Here is a 26,475-nt window from a genome sequence, read left to right on the forward strand (position 1 = left end):
AGTGTTTATTTATACTAATTAGACTGTGAAGGTCTGCAGTATTACCTTACCTAGATCTGTGTGCAGTACAGAAGGGATCCGACTGAGCATTTTCTGGAGGAATGTTGAGGGAATGACCAGTGAGCTCAGGAATAAAAATCCTTCCAGGACTTTGTTGTTTTTTTTTTAACTAGAAGCTCTGCTCAACCTGCTGTAACTAGTGAAACCAAGTGCAATGGCCACAAACCCCACATGCCTAAAGCAAAGCCTGTCCCAGGTACGCTGTGCCCTGAGATAAAGGGGCTGAAACTGAAGGGGGATGCTTCATGTGGAAGTGCAGATGGGAGCCCAGACCCACTGTAGAGTACAGTGCATTGCCTCTCGGCCAGGCTCCAGTGACAGTCTGTTTAAGGGAGTACATTATCCACCAGACCTATCCCATTTTTATTCATTCCACAAATATTTATTTGTGCCAGGCATTGTTCTAAGCACAGGAGATGTATTAATGAACTTTAAATCCACTGCCAGTCTCTCCTCAACCATGATTAAATGGCTGGGAGAGGAGAAAAAATAATGGAAGCAGGTAAGGGTGTCCCAAAGGCAGGCACACTCCCAGTCTCTGTTGCTGTCCTTGACACTCACTGCTGAAGCATTTAGGAAGAACCACCGAGAGCCCGATAGGCCATAATGCGTACAAAGGCTCTAGATTCCAAAGTGTGCAAAACTCACCAAGCAGGTTATTAATCTTGATTCCATGATGGTTGTAATTGAGAAACAAGGAATCAGTTCAGACTACATGCTGGAAATGAATGTGAAAGACACTGCAAACATTGGCGAATTCTGTGTTTCCATGAGGAAAGAAAACTGATTGACTGAAAAAAATAAAGAAAAACCCAAGTGAGGGTACAGATATGATATTACATTCATTTTATATTTAGATTAATAAACTCTAAACCTCAGTTTTATGTTATTTTAAGCTCTCTGTAAGACACTTGATGACATGACCCTCTGTGCTTGAATCACCATGTACCCCTTGAATCACACGCCTAATGTCGTAACAACTTGTATAAGGAAACTCTCCTAATAATTAATGACTGGTACAAAATAATACTATTGGCCTAAAAAATTGAATTATTGCTGTTGTGAATGAAGAGATGATAATGATGATAGTAACAAAAACTAGCCTTCCATCATTTACTCTTCGCTAGACACTATTTTATTCTTTACATTTAGGAAGTCATTTAGTCCTCACAACAACCACTTGAAGTACTATTATCATTTCACAAATGAAAAACTGAGGCATAGAACAAAAGAAGTTAAATAAAGAGTTTCTGCTGTTAAGGTGAAGGTAAGTTGGACTGTACTTTTCTTCTTAGAAAAAGAGAGTGGGAAATCATTTCTCTTATTCTTCCTCTGCCACTCTGCTCTCTTGCTGTTCCCCATGGACCCCAAGGTCCCTCTTATCTTACTTAGGACTTTTGCCTTTTCTGTTCCCTCTGCCTGGAGTGGGCTCCCTCAAAATCTGTGTGACCTTCTTTTTAATCCCTTCCTGTCCTTCCTCAAGTGGTCCATATCATTAACAAGTTCCCTGGCCACTGTGTAGAAAACTGCATTTCCGGCTTTTGATACTCCCTATCTTCCTTACCCTGTTTTACATGTTGTCATAGCATTTACTTCTCTACTGGCCTTGTATAGTTACTAATATATTTATATACTTTTATTTCCCTTCATTGGTGTGGGAATGTGAGCTCTGTGATGGAAGGGACTGTGCCTGTTTTGCTCACCATTGTATACCCAGCCCCTGGAAAAAAACTTGAGAATAGTCAATAAATAGAAAAGTTTAAAGAAAATAATAGTACATATGCCTAAATACTAGGTTTATCTTTTGAAAAGATTAGTTTGTTAACATTTTGAAAGTTTTATTCAGATAAGAGAACCATATTGCTTTGTTTGACAAGGATTTTACATTAGGTGCTTATAACCAGCGTATTAACACATGCCAAGTTTGATTACTTCACCTAATCTTTATCTGAAAGAACCATAAATAACTCTAGAATCTAAAATTATTTCCTTCCTTCTTTAAAGTGGAGACGTAAACACTTTCTGCTATTGTTTTTATTTCATCTATTCCACCAAGTGTACACGTGATAAGAAAGCAAATACAGCTACCCCTCATCTGTGTATTCTATTTGATGGATGACACTGCTTTGGGGTATATCATGTCATTTGATCCTCACGAAAACCTCATGAGATACGAAAATGAGATCTGTTTTTCCCAAGAGACTATCATAATCAGAGACAGAGATGTTAGATCTCATCTACTCCATTCTCCTTTATTTTATAAAGTAAGCCCAGCACAGCTTTCCAAGAGATTACAGTCGATCATTGGTCTAATTAGACTGGAACCAAGACCAGGTTCTAAAATGCCTGTAAATCTATGAAATTAGATTGGAGCACCTACCTAAATCGTTTTTAGTCTGATGTGCAAATATTTAAGCTATACTAACATGTTTAAATATGAAATTTGTTCTACAAATTTACTCTTTATTATTTAGGAGTACCGACTTTTAAATAACTAAAAAATAATCGCCCTAAAGAAATAGGTGACTTAGCACGGAACAAATGAGGATCTTGGTTTGCTCTTGAGTAGAAAGTTGTCCTGAGGCATTCTGGAACACAAGCACAGATTGCTGCCTTTCTCCTAGGGAGAAGGCTGGCTGTCTTCAGGAAGGAGTACAGCCCAATGGAAACATTGCTAATCTCTTTCTTTACCTACCCACTGAACAAATATTGCTGAACCCTGAGAAACAATAGTACCACTAGGGACTTTAATGAGTGTTTATCTTTCTAACTGCGTATTTATATAGGGGTGGCTGCCTACATGCTCGCCAGAGGATTGGAAGGCGGCTGGTTGTAAAAGCTGAAGAAATTGCGATTTACAAACCTGTTTCAGCAAAGTCTCTTTTTAAGTTCATTCAAGAGGATGTTACATTCCACAGCCTCAGAAGAACTATCATTATCTAGTCAGTAAGATACCTGTATTTAAATGATTTTATCCTGAAACTTTCTCAACAGCTGACAACACAGGCCTTACCTTAGAAGAGAGAAAATGCAGGAAAAAAATGAAACTATGAGTTAATAATCCTGTAATATTGGTGTCGCAAACTGTCTATAAACACTTTTGCTTCAAAGACCTTGACAAATATTGATTATCGCTAATTGATTAATATCCTCTGCCAATGATGGATTTGGTATCCTTAGTAAGCTTTATGACGTATTCAGTTGAGAATGTTATCAGTGTAATTAAATCTGTCTGGAAGCTACATGGTACTAGAGTATATGAACTCACCAACATAACCATGTATCATACTAGCCAAAAAACTGATGAAATACCTATTATGTAACATCACTGAAACCATCAGCTTAGTATATTCAGGGTGGAGAACAAATGGAATGGCAAACAAGACATCAAGATAGTAACTTGCCTTGCTTAGGAGTTAGCCTGAGTTGGGCTGCAAGGTGAAACACGGTTTAGATCTCTCCTGTGAATAGATGAAGACAATATTCTTCATTGGAATGAAAAAGATCAAGCTGACTTCTAATCACTTCTTTCTGAATAATGACTAAGGCCAAGAGGGAAAAAAAAAAAAAAGAGTTTCATTGTGGAAAAAAGACCAAGATGAAACAAGCTTGCCAAGAAACCAGAATCTAAGGAAATGAATAGACTGGTAGACAAGATATCTTGGTATAGACATTGGAGTTACTTAGAGACTAAAATAAGTAGAAGCAGAGCATATGGGTTAAAGAACAGTAGATTCTAGAAAGTCTTTTATAAGTTGTTTCACAGAGACTGGTATTTTAATATCCACAAGCTTTGCTTGAATACTAACTAATCAGTGAAATGGAGCCGCAAGGCCAATAGCAATGTGGTATATACATTAACGAGTGTTTGAAGTGCTCTGAAAACTGAAAGAGCAAGGTGGTTTTGGTAGGGGAGCCAGGGCAGGACTCTGGGGAGGAGGAAAAGATAAAGGGGAGAGATCACAGGGAAATTTTCTTAAGAACAATGTAGATCTTTGGTTTATCTGACAAGGTGTTGTAGGCTAAATTGTGTCCCTTAAAAATTCCTCTGTTGAAGTCCTAACCAACAGCACCTCAGAATCTTTCAATGTTTGGACGTAGAGTCTTTAAAGAGAAACTCAAAATGAGATCATTAGTGTGGGCTCTAATCCAATATGACCGGTATCCTCATAAGAAGAGAAGGTTAGAATACAGACACATGCAGATCATGTGAAGACACAGGGAGACTATGTTTAGTCCTTGTGAAGACCAGGAAGACCATGCAAAGACACAGGGAGATGACAGCCACAAGGCAAGAAAAGCCTGAGAAGAAACCATTCCTGCCCACATCTTGATCTCAGACTTTTAGCTTCCAGAACTATAAGAAAACAAATTTCTGTTAAGACACCCAAACTGCTGTACTTTGTTATGGCAGCTGTAGCAAACTGACACACAAGACAACACCATTTAAGTTCTAGGAATCAATTATTCATGCCATTAATGAGCTCTAGTTGGACCCAATGCCATTTCCTCCCCCACCCAAAGAAATATTAAGTCCAAGTCTGATTGAAAGTTGCCATTTTTCAAATTTTTGAGTGGGGCATTTCTTCTTCATAATATTTACAAGTCACAATGAGTCAATATCACTCCTATTCTGGGGTGTAGGCCAGAATGCAGCATCATATCCATTGTGATATTGTCAATAAAATCAGAAGGCGGGATGTTTACAAGCCTGGCATCCTATGAGTATTTTCAGTGGGAGGAGGCTGACTGGTTTCTGCTCAGAGTGGAAGGCATGCCCTGGTATCTTCATCTGTATCCAACAGAAGAGGATTTAAAGTGGCAATTTTAAGGATACTTTTTCAGCCACTGCAATTAATATTGGTTGCTGGTTAATAATAGTGATTCCATCACAGTTCTTAATTCAAATAAGGTATTGATAAGCATTAATTTATAGAATTTCACACTGTACACAGCTCTATCACATACATTATCTCAATTTATCATCAAAACAAATCTGTGCAATATTGTTGTTACCTTTCTTATTCAGATTCCTGATAAGAAAGCTGTATGTCAATGTGGGTAAGTTGTTTGCCCAAAATTTCACACGTTAGTAACAGAGATTGAACTCAAAGCAAGGCCACCTGTCTTCTCAAGTAGGGCTCTTTTCAATACACCCCCAGCTCTAAAAAGTCCTATTCCACACTGTAAATTTTAAATAATCCACTTTGATCACAGAATGACAGTTTTGGTATTTATCAAATATTTAAATAATAAATAGCCTTGATATTTAGTATGTAGATGATATCTATCCTACAAAATGACATGAATAAATATTTTGCACATACAAATGGACAGAAAAAGAGAATGTTCCCCAAACTCCCTCAGTAAGTTATTCTCCCACCACTGGCCTTTGTTTGGAATTTCTAAAGAGTACTTAAAAAAAAATACTTAAAAAATACTTTCTCTTACATAAATACAGAGTTCTAACTACTAATACCTGAGGATATATCAGTACTTGGTACTAATATTTAGGTATGTTACAGTTTATTTATTTTATAATATATACAATATATTTTATTTGGGGTGTATATGTGTGTGTGAGGTGGGGAGGCAAAAACGTTGTTTCTATAGGAATATGCCTTTTGATCTTTACGATAGACTTACACGCAAACTTCTGGAATCCATTCATTGGATGGGGACTCCTTGAAAATTAAGAATTCCCATAGAATTGGTTTATGCTCCTTTCAAACCAATCCTTTAATGATTCAGGAGGCACTTCAAGAATGTCTCTAAATGATTATTGTGACATATGTGACATAACCCGATGATATATGTCCTATAGATGCAGAGAGGGACTAATTAATAAGACAATGGATGATGACAAAGTGTTAGTGACATTACATAGGTGTTGCTGTGCTACTGGAAACTATCAGAATCCCTGATGGCACCTGAATGAAGTCCAGCATAGGCACTGGTTGATAAGTCCCACTGCACTCTTTCTGTCTTAGAGAAGAAGGAAGATGATAGAAACCCACGGCGGAGTTGCTGAATTCTGGTGATGAAGGGCCAAATATTAGTGTGATGTACAAAGATATTAAACAGAGGTAGAAAATTAAAAACTCTAAAGCTAGGGGCAAATGGAAAGAGCCAAACCCCTACTGGGGGCATTCACTCCTATTTAGTTTCAGACCACTGAGGACGGGTGGGGTGACCAACCACAGGTCACAGTGTGCCTAAGGCAGTTTCAGTTCATGCCTGTTGTCCAGGTATAATAATTAGTAGGTCCTCTTCTGATTCTCAAGTGTACCAATTTGTGAAATACAGTATATGGCACTGTAGTCAGAGAAATATTTAGGCATAGTATCGCCAGGTCTTCTGATTTTTCATGTCAGAAATTTGGGTTTTTAAAGAACATCTTGGATTTTTTTAATGTGGCCTAGAAATTCCAAATTTAAACAAATTTTGTTCAGACAAAGGAAAAGTCACAAGGCGCAGAATCTGGGAGCTGACAATTTTTAATCTCTAGGTTAAAACCTCTGGCTGATATGACAGTGCTCTTGATTTACTTTTTGGTTAACTTGTTTCTCATACAGCTAATGGTGGAAGGTCCTAAGGTGCCTCCCACATCTGAGGGCCTTCTGAAGCTCCTGTAGAAATCAGTGTGAGGCGGAGGAGATTAAAAGCCTGGTGTTTAGGCCAGTGTTCTAGGCCTTAGTAATGATTATAGCCAGCATTTCCCATGTACTACTAAACGCATTATGTAGATTATTTCATTTGCTCTTCACAATAGGTCTGTGAGGAAGATCCTTATCTCTATTGCTGCTCATTAGGAAACTGAGACTTAAAGAGACTAATCAGTTTGAACAAGGTCACCCAGCTCTAAGTGGTGAAACCAGGATCTAAACTCATGTCAAATTTGACTCCAAAGCCCATGCCTTTATCCTCTGTGTCTACTGCTTCCCAAGGCAGAGAGAGAGATCAACTTTCTCTTTCCCTTTGGAGATTTTTCATTTGAGTGAATCCTTTTTGACCTCCTTGTCACTATGGAAAATTATAGTGCTAATTCTTGGTCTATAAGAAGATATTTCTTTGCTTTTCGTCAGGGCTTTCTACCAGAGGCCCAGTGGTTCAGCCCACATCTTTGGACTGGGGGGCTCCATGGGAGTTTAGAGCCAAAGTCCCAGTTAGTTGTAAGCAGTGTTCATTTACCAGGTGTCCCTTCTACTCAGATCCCTTGAGAATCTATGGTGGTGCTAGGCACCTGGTCAAAGGTTTAAGGTTTCATAATCTCAGTCTTCTCTGTATCTCATATCCATTTTAGAGAGGGCCTATCCAATAGGCCTCATCCAATGGAGGCTAAAAAAAAACTCATAGGATTTTCTTTTCATTATTAATTTGACCAAAGACTAGAAGTGCTTAACAGGTTGCACTGGGTTTAATAATGTCTCCACCAAATTCATGTCTGCCTGGAACTTCAGAATGTGGCCTTACCTGGAAATAGGGTCTTTGCAAATATACTTATTTGAAATGAGGTCATACTGGATTAGGGTGGGCTCTAATGATGACTACAATCCTTATAAGAAGAGAAAGAGACACAGAGACCTACACAGAGGGAAGATGTCCATAGAAAGACAGATAGAGGTCAGAGCAATGCAGCTGTAAACCAAGGAGCACCAAGGACTGCAGGCAAGCAAGAGGAGCCAGGAAGGGGCAGGCAAGGACTCTCCTCTGAAGCCTCAGAGGGTGTATGGTCCTGCCAATGCCTTGATTTTGGACTTCTAGCCTCCAGAACTATTAGAGAATCAATTTCTCTTGCTTTAAATTATCCAAGTTTATGGCTATTTATTATACAGCCACAGGAAAGTAATACACCTGTTAAAGAAAAAAAAATGTAAATACTGTAATGCCCTTTAGGATTGAATAGAGGAATCTGTGTTGAATGTTTAAATTTGGAGTTCCAGAGTCAAAAGTTCAGGAAGCATTTCCTGACCCACTATTAGCTAAAACATAGACTCTTCAGAGAAGAAAAACTCCCCCCCTACATAATGCGAAAACATCTGTGGAATTTCTACAGAGGGCCAGAGGCATCCCCTGTGTTGGTTCAATATGGCTCAGTTCTGAGCTAACTCTGATCAAGATTTGTGATAGTTCATATACCAATCTACCAACTTTTGTCATCCTGTTCAAAGCCTCAAATCTGATATGGCAGGGGTGAGCTATAGGCATTTGAGTGTGCATGATGTGGCGGTATTTCCCATCCTCTGCCATGTATGCCCGACAGTCTGGTGTCTCATTTTCCCTCCTGGCAGTATGATTCGGGCAACTTCATTAAGTCTTATTTCATATCCCTGCCTTTATCCTCTTGCTGGGGTCTGCCTCAAATGGATGGACTCTGCACTGGGGAGGAATCTCTTTCACTCTCAAATCCTAGAATGCCCATTGCTCCTCTTGAGGAAAGCTGGCCACAGCTCCTATATACTGGCCTAAGCTGATTGAATCAAATTTGAACATGCACAGGCCTCTAATTGTCCTAGGAAGTAATCTGGCAAGTGAGCTCTACCTAGTGAGGAAAAAGATAAGCAGCAGCACCAATAAGACCTTTTATGCTAGAGAATTTAAATAGCAGGACTTCGGGGAGAGCTTCCCGTTGATAGTAGGGACAGACGTTAGAAAAACACACAGGCCAAAGGACATACATAGAAAGCAGAAAACATGAGGTGGCAGATGCCATTAGTGAACAGAAGTCATGAAACCAAAAGAAGAATATGGGAGATTGGCAGTGAGTGGCAGGAACAGTACAAGCCAAGATCAAGAGCAGCTGCATTGCTGGAAAAATGGCAGAGCTTTAGAGTCCGGCTGATGGGCACACAGGGGCCCAGAGCACAACCCGAGCTGCCTTGTATTCTTAGGCAGTTTCTGGTTCTTAAATGAGGCACTGGCCTCTGGGAGGTACAGCTGTGCAGCCTTTAAGAGTGTTCCCTGTCTTCCTTACAGCTTTCATCCCCACAACCCCATTTTCTTATACCTCCAGCCCCAAAACCATTAATGAAGGGAAATGCATCTCTATTTTTGAAACATGAAAAAGCCAGGCCATAAAACCACCATCTCCCACTGCTGAATTCCATCAGATTAGCATTCTTGGATACCATCCCAGTGATCCTGAGTATCTAGGGCCCTGTTAGACACTGACACTAGACTGCTCATTACTCTAGCTTGGCTTCTCCTTCTTTCCCCCAGCTCTCCTGCTTCCCTTTTCCAAACTCACTTGCTGCAGATGCTCTGGCATGTTTTATAAATCAGGGAATAGGGGTTATGGTAACACTGATAATATTTTGTGATGACAAACACTTGTATTTGTTTCAATGGGATTGGGTCTTACTTGGCTTTACTGTGTCATGCATATGGGTCAAGTATAGCTGCATCTCAACAAAATTAATGGTTTCAGTAATTTAGAAGTAAGAAATTTGGGGTCTTATGTGTTGGTTTACCTGTAATCAGAAATAACAGTACTCTAAAGGTACAGTTATAAGTGTCACATAGGGAAGCAGAGCCCCAATGTCGATGTGATGAATTTCACACCACCCCTTAATTCTCCAATATGCTTATGCTTTCTGTTTATAATAATACAAGTTCACTTTAGAAAATTGGTGAGAACTTTAAAATAATCTGTAAGATCACTGCCCACAACAGTGATTACTAATGCCTTCGCATTCCTCATTTCAGTTGTTTTTTTCTCTATAGATGTATTTACATTTCTTCACAAAATTGGAATAATTCTGTGTATGCCACTTTCTACTTCTATTTATTTTGTTTTGTTTTTGCTTTTTCAACTTAGCATTTTACACCATAAGCATTTTCCCATGCCATTTAGGATTCTTCAAAAGCATGATTTAGTTTGGCTACATAATAGTTCTTTTTCTGGAAGTTCCTTACCTTAGCCAGTTCAGTTCTCTATGTTGAACATTTGCATTACTTCTGATTTTCCTTGGGTGTGAATGACATGACAGTGAGCTTTCTTGTACATAAGGCTGAGTTGTATCAATCCTTATTTCCTTAGATTAGAGCCCTAGAAGTGAAAGTTTTTGGTTAAAGGCTGGGCTTATACTTATGAATCTTTCTACATATTGCCAAATCAGTCCCCAGACTATACACAGTCTTGGCAGTGACACATCAGAATGGCCATCTCACTACAGCAGCCCTTGATTCTTTCTCTTCAATGTTAGCATCAGTCCTATTGAGCCTCAGGAGTTCTTGCTGGCTCCTCTCTGAGTCCTGGTTTGTTAGGTTCTATACTGATTCTTATCTCTTCTGCATGGTTCATGATTGGTACCTAGACATCCAGAGCCTACTCCTTTGATCCCAAGACTAAGAGGGCTTCATTGGGAAGAACATCAGTAGCCCTTGCCCTACTAATCAGTGGAGGTCTGGAAATGGTCTTTGGTTCTCAGGCTGAAATAACACCCAGGTGTTTCAGTGTCCTAGGCAATAATTCTCCCTGGAGGTCCCTGGAGGCCCCTCTACAGCACTCTTCCACTGGCTTCTTTTGGGCTTATGAGTTCATTCAGGGGAGTCCTGTCTTGCACCCCACCTTCAAGCTGGTATCTGCCCCATTTCCTGGGGCTGGACCATTGTTTGCTCTTCTCCACCCGCTGTTGGATAGACTTCCTTGGAAAATTTAAATTGCTTTTCATCTCACAATCCTCCAACCCAACATCTTCCATCCCACTCCACTCCTGGTCTCTGCCAGAGGCCATTAAGCCCGTTCTCTTAAGCGGTTCCCCTGTGTTAGTTGTCCCTTTGACCCTACTGTCTATGAAATGGGACAGTATTTTCCATACCCTTGCTTGGCTTTGGGCTCTTATTGCCGTCCTCTCCTCTGGACAGCCAACTCTACCCTAGCTTTGCCCCTGCCTCTGGCAAGTCCCTCTCACTTTTTGGCTCAGGACTTCTTCTCTATTCCCAGCTGCAAATCCACTGAGAAACTGGTGCTTGCTGGCCTTGCTTCAGGATATTAAGGGAGTGAACTAAATGTGCACCGAAGGGCTGTGGCAGTTTGCCAGTTTCATCTTAATAAACTGTTCCCTCCCAAGACTTACTCCCTCCCTGTTCAACTCCTCTTTGGTCCTTCCTGCCTCCCATTTGTTTCGGCTCCGTCTCTGGCACCAGCACCTTGATTGACCTTCCCTCTGGCCTCTGGCCCTCCATATGACATATCCATGCCCCATATATCTCTCCCCTCTTGCCCTGGCATTACTAGCCTGGCCAGGCTTCCTGTGAGCTGTATCCCCAAGCTGCCCTGGCAGGGGTGACCTGGCATTCCTGAGGGCCCAGCTTCGCCCTGGTTGTGGCCCTGCTCCAGAAGCTGTGTGGATAGGACATTTTAACACCTCCAATCTTGGTCTTCTCCTAAGAAGATTAAGTCTAATACTTGATACAGGCAGATGAGGCTCAGTCCACCCCTTTCCAGCAAACCCTTTCCAAGGACATGCATTGGGAAGGAATGTGGAAAATAGGCACAGCCACTCAGAAATGCTAAGAAACAAACCATCAGTTTTTACCATAATGCCCCAATCATCCCCCATGAGATGTTCTTACCCAATAGCATATCATCAAATTATTGGGAGCTGCCACAACATGTACACAGTTGGGATCTTCTCCCCTTGACATCACTGCCTGCTCCCCAAGTGCCAATGACTTTTCTTAGACCTGCTGCTGACTGTCTGAATCCCCCTGATTCAAGGATAGGAGTGGCCAGTTGCCTTAGTGATGCTATAGGGCCAGGGCTATTTCACCAGAGTTAATAAGGGACACCAAAATCAAGGGAGTGAGGAGATATATCTTGGTTTGTGAAGCCAAAGTCCAAAAGGAGCTTCTGGTGCTTCTCCAATCTAGCAGTTGTTACAGACTTGGCACAGCACCAGGAATGTGACATAGGGAGATGGGGGAGAAGCACTATTTTTGTTTTTGGCCAGTTTTATGAGCCAGCAGGCAAGGCACATAGTAGTGTTCTTTTTGGTCAAGCTGCTTTTGATTAAAGGAAGCCAAAACCTACTCAGAGTTCAGGCAAATGCAATGAGAAGAATGGCTGATCCCTGCAAGGTAAAACTAGCAGGGAAGTGGGGCATGATGTGCAAAATTGACTGACACATCCAGGGCAGGGGTTCTGCCAGGCTCAAATACCAGTCACGAAGTGGACCCTCTTCACTGTCATTCCCTCCCTCTGCAGCATGCTCATTCCTGGGCTCCCTCCTGCCTACACAAGCTAGAAACTTCTGAAGCCTATCCTGCTCCAGAAACTGCTCTAAACAAAGTCAGTATCCTCTCACCTGCCAACTATGTGGGGAATCATCAGAGGTTTGGTTCTGAGTCTCTCTCCTTTCCCGATAGAGCAGGGCTAACTTTCCCTGCGCAGAGTGCTTTCTCTGCTGGTCTAAGGGCTAACAGTGTCTCCTTGCCTCTCTGCTCTTTCCCCTCTGCTCCTCTCTCCTCCCCATTCATGAACCAAGCCCCTTAGTGCTGAACCACCTCATTACCATAACAGTGGTTCTAAAGAGGACTCTTTGGGGTCGATGGGTTAACTGATAGCCACTCTGCACAAAACTCATGATAACTTAGCTCTTAGTATTTGTCGCCTCTGTAGCACTGGAAGTTCCCATTTCAGCTTTCTGAATCTGACTTTCTGGTTCCAGAAACACATATGCAAATAAATTGTATGTGGCAACTAATCATTAGCTCCTGGGGAAGTACACCCATAGGCATTCTTTAGCTTTATAGCACTGGACAGCATGTGTATGAGGAAACCATAGCTCAGAGAGGTGAGGTGATGTATCACATGAGTTAATGGTAGAGCCAGGACAAGAACTCTGATATTCTGTCCTCAGTACAGGAATCTGTGCATTACCCCATCATGCCATCCTCAGGGCTTGGTTCACTTTGGCTTGTGCAACAGTATCTCTTCAGTCGAAATTACTTCCATAGCTTTGAAATAGGCCAGTTGCATGTTCAGTATTTTCTTCCTGGCATTCTATAATGGAGCCTTAAAATAGTACGGCCTGCTAAAATAGAAAACCAGGGCACCATGAGGCTATCGTAAGTCCTCAATGGGTGTGTCAGCAATGCCAAATTCTGGAAAGCCCTTGTTGGTGTGTTTTCACTTCAGATGCAATTCTACCGCCTTGGTTTCCAGAGGCTATAGTGTCACAGAGCTTGGATATGGATTATGGCCTTTGTGTCCCCAGGTAACCCTTTCTTAAGTTCTGAGTCCTGATAAAAGTACAATATGATTGTCAGACCCTTCTGACAGTTCTCGTCTGTTCTCATGAAGATTTAATGCACCTGCATTTTATCTCCCATTATAGACACAAATGTAATAGAAGAATGTAGTGGAGAGGTTATACAGCATCAAGAGTGAGATGGTGGGTTCTGATGTCAAACAGATCTGGGATTCTCTCCTGACCCTGGCCACTTGCTAACTGTGTGACCTTGGGTAAATTATGTAACTTCTCCAAGACTCAGATTTCTCATTCACAAAATGAGTATTACTTGAAATAATTATATGAAATAATCGATGGAAAAGGTTTAAGCCAGGGTGTGGCCAATAGCAAATGACCCCCAAATAATGATTTATTATTCTTACATTCCTTTGAACTACCTCATTCTTCACTATATAATAGGAGACCTTGATACTCAAGCTGCAAGATGAAATAACTGTATTTCCTTGGCTTATCAGCAGTGCTAATATTTGCTCTTTTAACTTTTTCCTCTTCTTCTAGCTCTTTTAATTATTTTTACACTGTATAAGTTTCAGTTAAAGATAGGCTTATTCTGACAAACAGAAAAGAATGATTAGTAAATTTCATTAATCATAGTTCTATTTAATACTTTGATTTTTAAAATTTATTATGAGTATGTTAATTCAAATATTCATTTTGAATATAACCATTGAAACTCATAATTTAATTAAAATATTTGTTATATGTGGCAAGATCTATAGACAATATATGATATGTTAATTTCAAAGTTATCCACATTACTAATTCCCTCCCCTTATTTAAGTTTTTGCTCAGATCTCACCTTCTTAATGGGGTTTACCCTGATCATCTCATTTAATTCTGCAAGCGTCCATCTTCCCCCACTTCTGCCACGCCCCACCCCTGGCATTCCTGAACCACCTAATCTTGTGCAATAACTTTTTCACAGCACTTATCACCACCTAACATCTGACCCTTGAACAACACAGGGGTTATGGACACCAACTCCCACGCAGTCAAAAAACCATGTATAACTTTTGACTTCCCAAAAACTTAACTATTAATAGCCTGCTCTTGACTGGAAGCCTTACTGACAGCATATACAATTGGCTGACATACATTTTGTATGTTATATGGACTCTACACTGTATTCCAGCAACAAATAAAGTAAGCTAGAGAAAAGAAAATGTTTTTTCAAATTGAGTCCAGTTTTGGCCCAGATCCAGTTAGACAACTGAATCATTTGCCATGTTGGTGCTTGAATAGGGAGCATCATTTCAGAATGCAGCTCAGAAGGAATCTGTTTCTATCTAAATTAAAGTTGTTATTTGCTGTTTAATTCTTATAAGTTGACTTAATTAATTTTTTTCATGAAAATTCATTTAATTAACTTATTAATTTCCCACTCTTTTTTAGGCATTGTGCTATACCCTGGCTATATATGATGAAAGGGCAAAGTTCCTTCCCTTAAGGAATCTAATCTAGGGGAAGTAATAGACAAGTGAAAATCCAATTGTAATGCAATGTAAGTGCCTCTCTACAGCTGACAACAGGATGCTAAAGGAACACAGGAGATTAGGATATATTCATGGTCTGTAAATAATCCAGATCACTGCCAAGTTTATCCTTAGGCAATCAGATTTTGAGATTGGATCAGCCCTTTTGTCTGCTCTGAACTGACAATTATTCATGGCCAGGAACAAAGGGAGCAAAATTTATTATTATCATCACTATTATTACTATTATTGTATTTTTAAAGATAATGATAATAGTCATGAAAAAGCATTTTAAGGAACAAGAAATACAATCTTGCTCATAATTAAAGCAATACAAGTTAAAATAATAATAGATTATATTAATTCAGTTATTGAGTACCTTTTCTCTCCAGGCACCATTGAAGGTGTTGGAGAAACAGCAGAGACTAAAACTAAAAGTTGTGGCTCTCAAGGAGCTTATATTATAACAGGGGAGACATAAAATAAACAAATGAATGATTAATAGGTAGGTATATGAGCTTATAATTAGAGTCCTGGCTAAAGCCCACTTTATAGTTTGTTCACTGTGCCCATGGACCCAAATGGGGGTCCTTTCCCTTGTTCTCAAGTGTATAATTGAGATCAACAATCATGGAAGTTGGAGATGGAGAAAGTCAAGGGAATAAACAACAATATTACAGTTCTGCTCTAGGGTTATGTTAACTATCCCACTTGCCATAGTGTAGTCTCAAAAAGAGAGCTGGATTTCCCTCAGAATATTGTTTCATTGATAACATTATGCTGACGAAGCAAAAAACTAAGAGGTGGTTAGCACACTGGAGACCTTGGTAAGATACAGGCATTCCAGAGGGTGGGAAATAAACCCTGGAAAGAATTACTGCCACTTCAATATAGTGTTCAGGGTCCAGTGATCAGAGGCATGCTGGGATAAGCCTTCAAAGTAAGAGATGCATTACTATGTTACCTCTGTTACTACAAAGAAGGAAGCCCTGTACATGATAAGCCTTTCGGGTTTTGGAAATAATACTTTCTATACCTAGGAATATTGTGTCAGTCCATAGAATGGTGACTTGGGAGACTATGAGCTTTGAGTGAGACCCAGAAAAGAAAAGGGCTCTTTATCAAGTCCAACACAGGCAGCTGAGCTGCTTGGGCCATAAATTTTGGCAGACCTATGATAGTTGAGTTATCAGTGCCGGAAATTTAGAGTTTACAGTAAGTCCCAGTGGGAGAGTCATGATGCAGGCCCTTGGAGTTTTGGAGCATGGTCATGCCATCTGCAGCTAAAGAGTAGGCACCTTTTGAGAAATATATCTTGATGTGTTATTGAGCCCTAGTAGACAGGGAATGTTTAACCATGGGGACACCAAGCACCCAAAACTACCCATTATGACTTGGGTTATTTTGGATTCACCAAGTCATAAAGTCAGGCAGATCCAGCAGTAGTCCATTAAAAGACAGAACTGGTACATCTGGAACTGAGCCTAAGCAGCACCAGAGGGCACAAGTAAGCTTCATGAGCAGGGAGTCCATGTCACTCACAAAAGTTACAAAAGCATCTCTCTATCAGCTTATATCTACCTATGCCATATGGGGGTCCCTGTATGACCAGCTTACACAGAAAGGAAAAGCTCTGAGTTATGGATGGGTTGACTTTGCATATGGAAACAAGCCAAAAATGGACAGTAGCTACATTACAGAACCCACTCAGGGATGGCTTGAAAGAGAGTAAAAAGAGAAAATCTTCCCAATGGACAGAGTCACAAGCACCATACCTGAATATCTACTTTGTGAAGGAGTTGTTCAAGATAAGAATGTACATCTCTTATCTATTGCTGAATTACAAATTACCTTAAAACCTAACAGCTTAAAACAACACATATCTGACAGTTCCTGTGGGTTAGAAATCTGGGTGTGGCTTGGGTGGATCTTCTGGCTCAGGATCTCTTACAAGGCTGCAATTAAGATGCTAGCCAAACTGGAGTCATCCAGGCTTCAGTGAGGGAGGATCTGCAGCCAGTCTCACTCATATGCTCCTTCTCAAGACTCAGTTTCTCTCTGGATGTTACACTGAGGGCCTCAGGTCCTTGCTGCCTTTGCCCAGAGGCCTCCCTCAGTTCCTTGCCACATGGGTCTCTCTGCAGAATAACTCACAACAGGGCAGCTGACTTCCATGAGAGTGGCAAGTAAGAGAATAAGAGAGAGCAAGCAAGATGGAAGCTAGTCTTTTTTGTAACCAGTCTCTGAAGTGATATCCCATTACTACTGGCTGTGTCCTATTTGTGAAAAGTAAGTCCCTATGTCCAGCCCACACTCAAGGCACGGGTTTGGGGAGGTGGAGGGGAGGATTGTTTAAGGGCATGAACATGGGTAGTAGAGATCACTAGGAGTCATCTTAGAAACTGCCTTCCACAATACAGATTCCTGGATGATGACCACTAGCAGTGGCCCATTAGGGCACCTGAATAGCCTGTGGAAGGTACAGCTGAAATGTCAGTTTGGTGGCAATACCCTACAGCATGGAGTACCATCCTTCAAAACACAGTGCCTTTTAGAGACCTCTTTATGAAACTGCTTCCTCTCTAAGAAGAATACAAAGAGTGAAAGCAAGAGTAGTCTCGGTCACCATTGCTCCCTATGACTCACCCTGGTGGTTTTAAGCTCTGCAGGGTTAGAATTCCTGGTACTTAAAGGAAGTGCCCTCTTGCCATGGAACACAGCAAAGAGTCCCTACATTCTATTACAAGGTATAGCTCCCACCTAGACACTTTAGAACCCTGTGTTCAGAGACCAGCAGAAAATAAAATAAGAGAGATAGGGCTGCTTTTACACAGTGGGAGCAGGGATGAGCACATGTAGACCTCAAATTATCTACCTGTGCACTTCTTGGTAATCTGTTACCCAATTGTAACTGTAAACAGGCACATACAGAAACCATGGTACAGGAAAGCTATGAACGTTCCTCAAGGATGAGGGTTTGAGTTCAGCCACCAAGAGAGGGATCAATACTTAAAGTAGCAAAAGTAAAGAGATTTAGGATGGATAGTAGAGGTGGGAAAGGGTGAGTACTAGTTCTGATCTAGGACTAACTGCAGAGATGGAACTCTAGTTTGTCCCACTAATCTTTTTCTGAGTTTCTCCGCAGGAAGAGAGGACCATGGGAACCACAGAGGAGCTGCTCTTTGACCTTGTGTGGAGAAACAGATGCCTTCTGAGGTACAAGGGGGGCTGTCTGTGGTGACCGTGGAAGGGTGGTGTGGCTCAGATCTCTCTTCAAGAGAACTTGATGCAAGGCCAGCTACTGCGCCTTTGGGTACATCCCAGCATTCACCCACTCTGGTGTCTCAGCCAGTGATCGAGGTGGTGGGGTACTAGAGCTAGGCCATTTCTGCCTAACATGAGACTCCTCTGACGGGCAGTCTTAGGCCTGGAGCTCTACAATGACCTGATTGAACTTTCTCAGCATTGTGCTACAGTCCAATTCCCCTCCTTCTCTCTTGTCACTTATGTTAGACCTACATCATAGTCTGAAGGCTCTTCCTGCCTACTCCACTTCTCTTGCTCTCTAAGTCCTTCCTAGGCTTTGCCCTCAGTAAATCTTGGGCATGTCTGACTCCTTCTTGGTGACAGCTTCTTGGGGAACCCAAACTAACACAAGAGCAGAATGAACTTATCCCTTGGAGTTCAGGGTAAAACTCCAACAGAAATTTCTTATATCTAGATAGATTCTAATCCAACATATGAGTATCCCAACTATGCCCATCCACACTGTAGTCCAACTTCCAGAACATAGATTTGTACATTAACAAAAACTGTAAATACCCATTGCCAAGGGTGATAGCCACAGTGCCCAGGTGGGTGTCTGCAGATAAGTACTGAAAAGAGTCAAGGTAGGAGTCGCCCACTGCTGTAAATGGCTGCAGGGCAGAGTTTTGGTGAATGCCGAAATTCTGGAAATTGTACATGCTAACGGGAAAACTGTAATTCCATTTAAGCTCCATGATCAGAAAGAGAAACTAATAAATAGATGAGTCAGAGAGCTGTCTTTCTTTACATGAACTACAATCCCCTCTGCAGGACATCTGTCTGATTAGAGGACTTAAGGAATTTATTTTAATAAGAGTGGTTGGCAGGCTTTCCAGCAATGCGGGCTACAAGTTAAGTAAAAGATGCCTTTGGAGATTCTTGTCTTGGCCTATTGTTTATCATTCAGAACTTTCTTGCTACAAAAAACCGTTTGACGTATTTAGTGCTCTATCCCCACCTCCATGTTTTTTTTTTCCAAGAAATTTACTAGAAGTGCTGTGGATATTTGGTTTTAGAGGCAATGAAGTACTACGTAAGACAGATACCAAATTAGGGGATAATGTATGTGAAGTCAAGCCTCACTTCTGTTTATTGTGATTGAAGCTTGTGTAAAACAAACATCTTATATCAAAGGCATGTTTATTAAACACCCAAAGATTTTGCGTTGGGTTTTTTTAAATAAAGAATCTTTGTTTTGAGGAGCAGAGTAGTTTATCATCAAAAAGTAGTTGAACCCAAAGTACTTTGATATGGAAATGCCTCCATTAAAGTTAGAGAATGCTTGGGCTTTGTTTTTATTAAAATTTTTAAAAACAGAAAAGACGAATAGCAGAAAAAGAACACGAAGGAATATAGGCAAGTTTTTAAATTATTAATATAGCAGGAAATCTTTACTGAACACCAACCTCTGCAGGTTTATAAGGATAATCCTATTTATGCCAAACAAAAACCCTCTAAGATAGAATGCCATTATTATCCCTCCCATCCAGATGAGAAAAGTGTGATTTAGAGAAGTGAAGCAATGGGTCCAATGTCACAGTCAGGTCTGTACATTCTAGAGCAGGAGTTAACCAGCCCTTCTGTGTTAAAGGACCAGATCAAAAATATTTTTGGCTTTGTGGGCCATGCAGTCTATCTTTCCACTGCAACTGCTCAATTCTGCCACCGCATTGTGAAAGCAACTCTAAATGAATGGACATATGACTCTTCTTCAATTCCAGTAAAACTGTATTTACAGAAATAGGCCATCTGGATTTGGCAGGCGGCTGTCACCTCTGTGAATGTTGTTTCCTGTTCTCAGATGGGACAGTGTTTTCAAATGTGAAGCATATAGGTTGCTTTTCAAAATAAATGTAATTGGAATCTTGTGAAGAAAATTCTAACTAAGTTGGAACTATCTAAAATAGAGATTCATTCATTCAGCAAGTACTGAATACTCAGTGCTGGGACAATGGTAATACAGTGAAAACGGATAGCTTAGATGGAGTTTACAGGAAAAAAGACAAGTAAATTGACAACTATTGTTTCAATATACTGTACAAGTGCTATATGACCAAGGACACTGATTGAGCATCAAGGCTACCAGCCTGGCTGGGGGAATTGGGGAGCTTCAGGCAAATGGGCCAATGATCCACTGCCAGCTCTATGCTCCCACCACTCAGCTCACCCTCTAGAAGCAAAGGTTATTTGAATAACAACCGGAGCATGGCTTCAGCTTGGTATATAGACTCTGAATTTCCAGTTCAGGCTCTTGACAGTGTAAATGTCTTATGTGCCAGGGTTTGACAGTGGCACCTGAAGATCTGTTCAAAACCAGTTTATTTTTAAGGATCTTAGTTTTTCTAACTGTGTCTCTCAGCAATGAAACCATAGGGCTCACTCTCAATTGTCATCTGCTCCCCCAAAGAACAGCATGTAGAGCAAATTGGGGACTGTGGACTGGCCTACCCAGGAGTTCTGAAACCTGGCTGTCTAGGAGATACTTACTTGAAATAGAGTTCTAGGGTCTAGACCCTAGAGATTGTGATTTAGGTCTTGGTTAAGTGTACAAGAATCCCACTTTTTGACAAGAGTCACAAGTGATTTTGATATGTATGAACTATGTTTAGAAACTGCTATTGGGGAGGATTTCTAAAGTTGCTTTTAGCCTTTCCAGCTGGCTATTCTGTGTTTATTGCCATGGCTACACTTACAAATATCCTACCCAGAAGGAAGGAAAAATCTAACTGGTTTTAGGGATGTTTACCACGGTTACTACCTTCCCATCACTACCATATAGGGACAATGATTTGTTTGATAGGCTGTTTTGCGGGAGTCAACTTTGTTGCCCTAATATGCTGAAGACTGGTCAGACGTTCCTCCCTGTTAGGTAACAGAACAAAAATGTGACTCTTGGATGGATCGTGCCTGCATGCTTACTTCAGGCATGCTTTACATAGCCAAAGACCAGCACCTGTGTAAAAGTCAAGCCTAAGAGAGCACAAGTAAGATGCCTCCTACCTCCAGGTTCTGGACAGGTAGGATTGGCTGTCTTCTTAGCCCCCGAGGTGGTTTAACCTAATGTCCAGGCAGTCACTAAGTGCCAGCTGGCAAAAGTTATAAGCTGGTAAAGGAAAAGAGTAAATGAGAAGGATCATACAAGAGAGGGAGTATTAAAAAGCATTGAGAAGTCAAGAGATGGTGGACAGAAGGTCTCCTGTTTCCTGATCCTGCTTAAAATATTAGCCCAGTTATCGGGTTTTAGATTCTCTGGTACTCCAAAGATCTGAGATTCTCAGCTCCTATTCCAAACTAGGGCATCTGGGGAGAGCCTAGCCACAGCCCAGCAGGAGGGTTTTCAACTTAAAAACAATTCTGGAAGCTTTCTGGGTATTAAGTTTTTACATTTGTTTCTTCAGAGGGTATAGGGAAGGGAGCATCTTGTTAGACTATAGAAATATGAATAAGATGACCTCATGGGGACCATCTTATAAGGCATTAAATTATCACATTATGCTATAATTGCTTATACATGGAGTTGAGGCTTAGAGGTTTTAAAAAGATACAATATACAGGTTTTAAAAATTCTTGAATCACAATTCTCCATTGTCTCTGTAGTTCCTATTGTTGATAAATGGGAAAAAATACTCATCCTGTATGTTTCTCAATTTCTTTTTTATATTTGTCACTCTGCTCCCGAGCATTGTAAACAGCCAGCTAACTTTAGCAAATAATTATGACTTAAGAGTCTTCGCATTAACCAGGCAATGGCTTAACTTCCATAGCTATGACCCCAAAGTTGTTACTAAGGCCTTTGTGAATACTAAAAATGAAAACAGGCTTTCTTTTAACTGGTTTTGACACAGCAGGAACTTTCCGAAACAGTCAAACTCTTAATTTTCCATGCTTTGGAGTGAAGTGCACTTTTTCATCTTCCTTTGGAATGTGTTTTTATTCTAACATTTAAATATGGATGTTTCTAGAATTCTGGGAATTCAATGGACTTTAAACATAATAATGTTGCCATTCTGGCTCAGAATGAAACAGCTCAGAAGAAACTGGAAATCAGGCCAACTTCTTATTCTTAAAGATGAGTTAAATATGCAGGGGGAGGGAGTAAAGTGGCAAAGGAACTGAAAGGCAGATTTGTCATGGGTTTGGACAATCAACATTTGGCTGTACTGAACGAGACAGTTCAGACTTTGTTTTTCCTCAAATATTGCTCCCCTAAATTACTGCTATAGGTGAAAGCAAGTGCTCATTTTGACTAGAATTTTAAAAGAATTATAGAAGTTATTTTTCCAAGTATCAATAATTTTTAAAGTATCAATAAATCGATCAGAATAGCATTTTATTCTGTCTTGTGTGTGTGTGTGTGTGCATGTGGTGTTTTGTTTTAGGTTAGAGGAGAAAAAGTTAAGGGATTATATTCTCCAAGTCTACCTGGGAAAAAGGACCATCCAATACTAGCAATGAAATAGTTAATATTCAAATTTTTCTCCTTTTTTCACTCTGAAATTATCTCCTTCCCCCATAAATATCCCAGTGTGATCTGCCTAACATGGTGATAGAAGAAAGGAAAGGAAAAGGACAGGCTGAGGATTTGCTTTTTCTTAAGCTCCCTTCTAGAGCGAGGCAGGCTGGCAAAGCTATTCTCTGTCACTGCCAGTGGGTCCTCCCAGGAGGAGCTCCTGGAGGGAAAATAAACTAAGCCCTCGGAAGCAGATGCGTTACGTAGTTTGGAGCAAATTAATTCATCTTTGTAACTCCAGATTGTCTCCAAATTTTAACTGTACATTAACCAGTTAATAAAATCTTTCAAAGAATCTTTCTGCACACTGATAACATACCTGATCCTAATTCTACTACTTGTACAAAGCCATCAGATTGTTGGAGACTGATTGAACTACACACATACACACATTATGTTTTTGTACAGTTTAGGACCCTCTGCTTTACTAAAAGGAAAGTACTGAGAACAGCCATTCAGCTGTTGCCTTAATAAGAGGTAAGAACTGGAAGGAACTTTGGAAACTTCTGTCCAAACCTTTTCCTTTATAGATAAGGAAAAAGCAGCCAAGAGAAGTTCAGTGATTTTTCCCAAGGTCACACAGCTAGTACCTGGCAAATTAAAGGCTGACATCCACACTGGGTGCCTGTGCATGCCTGTCTGTTTCTCACCACATCTTGGGAAGAAATATCCCGAGAGACATTCTGAAACTCATTAAAAAATTAACCTAATGGGGTTGAAATTAAGGGTGTCTTAATTATTTATTAAATTTATTAAACCAAACTCTTTGCTGAGGTCCCTCAGGGCAGGTCACATTAAAATATTTTAAGCCATATAAAAACCCCATTTTAATTACTAAGTAGGCATGCCAGTCTGGAAAGATGGGTTTTGGACCAACATGCCTGTCAATAAATAGGGGCAAATGCTTAACAGTTCCACATTTTAGGCCTCTCCACCTGGTAGAACTACTGTTCCTGCTTGGGTTTATCATAGGCCTTTGAGAAAGTAGAGTAATGAGAACTGTATTCAAACTTATGGGGTAAATGCACAAATGTGACCATTAGGAAAAATACTAACTCTTGATGTATAGGAGATAAGATGGTAATATAGTGATCAGTTTGTATTTGTAAGCAAAAATAGTAACTAATTATAATGTACATTTGTAAGGAATCAAGTTGACTAAACTTGTTGTTAATCCAGATAACGTTCATGTAAGCATTGGACAAGAGTGTCCTACTTTCTTTGACCACTTTGGCCAAGTTTCCTATTTTTCATGGTTTCCTCTTGTCCATTAACACAGTGGTTCCCAAAGAGCAGCAGTGAGGGCCCTCCAGATGGCTAACTTCCAGTAGTCCTAGTCTTTCGGCAGAGATTAGTGGGCAGCCACCTATAGGCATGAAGCAATGTTTTAGTTGCATGCAATTTTATGCCCCATTTTGTCTGGCTATACACTGCCTGAATGCCCTGTCCCTCTTCTCTGACTAGCTTCTACGTACACCCAAAGACTAGGTTTAAATGTGATCTGTCTATGAGCTTTTCCTAACCCCAGAAGAATGGCACTAATCTCTCCTTGCACTATATACCACTGCATTGAGCAAATAATCTCTAGGACAGTCCTTTACAGAGCATATCAAAATCACTAATTTACCTTTCTACCTTTCAGAATAGGATGGAGGCTGTGAAGACAGACTGTCTTACCCAGCTCTGTGGCTACAGGGACAGCCTGGTTAGGCCTTTAGTCCATGCTTATCAAATGCATGTCATTGTTTCATTGTTTTACTACTCACTAAATGTGTTCATAGAATCTCTTGTCTGGTCTAATTTCTGGCTTAATTCTTGGGGCCCACCTCCACCCCTATTCCCACCCCAGTGTCCTGAGGGCCCTCGTAATGGTGGGGTTATCTTGGACTTTGACATAGTCTTCCCTTCAGGTTTTTCTTTCCATTCATTCTGATGGGAATTTGGTAGGATTGCTCTTTTGGGCCAAGATTTCTCTTATTGATTCTAACTTTGTTTCATATCATCTTGCTACTACCTTCTACCATACAACCTGACCACAACCGGCTATTATATACCATTTCTCAAAGTTTCTTTACACTTTCACAGTCCCCAGCCTCTGATCAGATGTGGCCTCTTTCATTTATTCATTTACATCTACTTGCATTTCATTCATCCTTTCAATAAGTAATTATTGAGCACTTACTACATGCCAACCACTATTCTTCTCTGTGTTCTACCAGAACTACCCTTCTCTTCCTTTAGAAATTCTATTCATCTCCTGATCACCCCCAGTTAGAACTAATTCTTCTTTCTGTCTTCCACCTTTCAGGACTTGTTGTTGTTTTTTTTTGTATCTAAGTATTGGTCTGGCTTTCTTCTCCAGCACAGGAGGAGCACTTAAAGGATAGGAGATGGTGTGAAAAGTTGTATCTCCCAACCACCTGGCATAGCCTTTACGGGTAACCTTCCCACAGTAAAAGTCCCTTGAATTGAAAAGTGAGTAAACCAACAAGGAACCTGTAGGGGAAGGTAGAAGTTTAGAGGCTTCCAGAGTTTTCACTTGTACGCTTTCACTTGTACGCTTTTGTTAATCTCTTCCATAAGCCACAAAAATTAGCTACAATAAGCATGGGAGACTCGCAGAAGTCAACATTAGATACAACATTTTTTGCCACTGAATTGTACCCTTACAAGTACTTAAAATGGTAAAATATTATGGTATTTATAGTTTACCCCAATTTTTTAGAAAAAGAAATCTTTTGCCCTAGCATTATGGAAATAAAAAATAAAAGAAGACCCACAACTTGGAGGCACTAGCAAGGAGTTTTTTTCAGGATGGAGAAAAAGAATGCCTAGAGCATTTTCTGACTCTTTTCTGTAAACTGCAGTCCAATTTGCATGACCCGTTCCTCTTCGGTAAATGGGAAGATGGGATGGATTTGTCAAACTGCCCTAGAGACAGAGTAATGGCAGGAAAGGCAGAGAGACAATTGTTCTTCATTCCCTTCTCCTGTGCCACATCCTCCAATCCTGAACTTCTAGGTGTCACTTCCCAGCTTTGAAAAATGACTTCCAGTAACACAGAAACATTCCAACCATTTCAAGGGTTAATTAAATCTGCATAGATGACATCAGTGCTCTATTAAAATCATTAGATATATAAGCAGCCATAATATTGCTACTCTTTGAGACATAAAAAATAATAGAAAATTTGTCTTTTAAGTATACTGGTGTACAAATCTACCTTAATATTACACATACACATGCCCATACACATTTGTAAAATATTTTTAAGTATTGATAAAATTCACATTTATAAAGTATTCATGTACATTTATGTGTATAAACATTTAAAATCACTCTCTAAAATAAGGATCTGTAATTTTCTAAAATTACACCAAATCCTTATGTTTACCAAACAGGACAGCATGACAGGCAAGGAACTGGGGCTCTTGTGATGTCACATCCCACTGAGCAAGCACAAGGCAGAAGGTGCACTAGAGGCTGCTCTTTCTGGAAACAGCACAGCACTTAAAGCTAACCCCAAGATCAACAACACCAGTAAGACAAGTAACAGGATTTCATGGCAGTGCCCCGCAGAAATTCAGTCAGGAACGTATGAAAGCATTTGTCACTCTGGTGGCAGGAAATAAGCTGGAAGAATTTAGAGAATTGCAATCACACATAACAACTTCATTGCTGGGAGCTGTAGAATTTGAATTATGTGCACACAGGCTTCTCCTTTCAAATGAATTCCTCTGGCAGGTACTGTTTACAAACACTCAAGGAAAAGGGAGTTCTGGATAAAATCAACTAGGAACCAGCTACCTGCAGTTGGACAAATGCTATCTATAGTGTAAACAGCAGGATGGGAAGCAGCTAGAGTGGGTGA

Source organism: Manis pentadactyla, chromosome 4, assembly GCF_030020395.1.
Source record: "Manis pentadactyla isolate mManPen7 chromosome 4, mManPen7.hap1, whole genome shotgun sequence".
Classification (NCBI taxonomy): domain Eukaryota; kingdom Metazoa; phylum Chordata; class Mammalia; order Pholidota; family Manidae; genus Manis; species Manis pentadactyla.